The following is a 1964-nucleotide window of genomic DNA, read 5'->3' as shown; positions in this document are numbered from 1 at the left end:
CTCCTTACCCTGTTTGTTTCTGCATTGCTCTGGCAGTTGCTGTGGCCTTTTCAGACAGAGACAATGCAAGGCTGCTCCCAGTACAGTTGGTCCCTCTCAGACCTTGTGCACTCTGCTTTGTTCCACACAGATAGCTTCTCTCATGCACTTCCCTTCTTGTCCCACAAGTCTGTGCTGTGCTGATTGTAGCAACTTGGAAGGGGGCTGACTTGCTGGGTCAAGGGGAGATTGTGCTGCTGGTAGCTGGTCACAGGGCGAGGAAGTGCTAATTTCCCACTCCTTGCCCCTGCTGCTGTGGGATGGCATAAGTACCCTTCTTGTGCCAGTGGCAGAGCAGGAGGAGTTGTGCTGTTTCACTCACAGTCCTCAACGTCATGTGCAGTCCCTAGCCTTGTTGTCACTAGAGCTTCAAGTTATTAGTTATGATGCGTGACAGAGGAAAAAGAAGAAGAAGAAGAAGAAGAAGAAGAAGAAGAAGAAGAAGAAGAAGAAGAAGAAGAAGAAGAAGAAGAAGAAGAGGAAGAGGAAGAGGAAGAGGAAGAGGAAGAGGAAGAAGATTATTCTAATTATTTCTTTTTCTTGCCACCCCCATTCTTGTAGATTTATTCTCATTTGAAAAAGACCTATGCCCGCCTTCTTATATCCATCCTTTATTGTGCTCTTTGCCTTACTCAGATAAGGAGTATCATATGGTATTTAAGATTGTGGGTCTAATTTAATTTGCTGAACATTATATTTTCCAGGTGCATCCTTTTGCCTACAAGTGAGGTGAAATTCTTTTTATAGTCAAACGGTATTCCATTATATATGGGTAGCACATTTTCATTTTAAAATCAGCTGTTGATGAATATACAGGTTGCTACGAAGAGTTAGTGATTATGAATTGTGCTGCAGCAGACACATTAGTATGCATGTATGATTGTAGTGTGATGTCTTTAGCTCATTAAGGAAGATGCTAGAGGACAGATATCTGGCTCCTATGGAATTTTTAATTTTAGTTCTTTGAGTAGTTTTCATTCTGGTTTTCTCAGGGTTGCTGTCAACAGTGTGAGATTTCTTTATCACCACAACCATGTCAGCATTAGTTATTTTTTATTTAATGATTGCCATTCTTTCTCGTGTAAGATGAAAGGTTAGCTGTGCTTTAGTTTGCATTACTCTAATGGTTGAAAATTGTTGACATTTTTTCATGGATTTGTTGGCCAATTGCATTTCTTCTTCTGAATAGTGTCTGTTCATTTCACTTGACTTTTTCTTGATTCAGTCATTTATTTTAGGTGGTCTGATTTTTTTTAGTTCTCTATGTATTTTAGATATTAATTCTTGATCTGAGAAATAACCATCAAAACTTTGTTCTCATTTTGGAAGTTGTCTTTTCACTCTACTAATTGACTTCTTTGCTGTTTAGAAGCTATTTAAATTTATGTAATATCATATGTTGACTGTTGCTGTTATTTCTTATACACATTACTTATTCACATTTCTTATACATATACTTATTGTGGTTCTTTTTAGTAAATATTTTCCTATACCTATGACTTCAAATATTTTACCTATTTAATCTTCTAGTAGATTCACTGTTTCTCTTTAAATGTTTAAATCTTTATTCTATTTTGTTTTAATATAGGTCATAGTAGGAGATGTGTCCAGTTTCAGTCTTCTGAAAACAGATATCCTGTTTTCCCTACACCATTTATTGAATAAACTATCTTTCCTCCAAATTATGCTTTTGGCCCCATTCTCATAGATCAAACAGCTAAACATGTCTGGAGATGTTTCTGTATCCTTTGTTCTGCTCCATTGATCTGCATGTCCAGTTTTATTACACTACCATGCATTTTTGTTACTGTTGCTTTGTAGTATAGTTTGAAGTAAAACAATGTGATGCCTTCTCATTTGCTCTTATTACCAAAGGTTGTTTTTTCTATGTTGAGTCTCTTCTGGTCCCATATAAATTTTAAGAT

This window comes from Cavia porcellus, unplaced genomic scaffold (genome assembly GCF_034190915.1).
Source record: "Cavia porcellus strain 051 isolate PalLab524CR breed Dunkin Hartley unplaced genomic scaffold, mCavPor4.1 scaffold_2, whole genome shotgun sequence".
Taxonomy (NCBI): domain Eukaryota; kingdom Metazoa; phylum Chordata; class Mammalia; order Rodentia; family Caviidae; genus Cavia; species Cavia porcellus.
The sequence above is the reverse complement of the archived record's forward strand: the minus strand, read 5'-3'. Positions refer to the sequence as shown.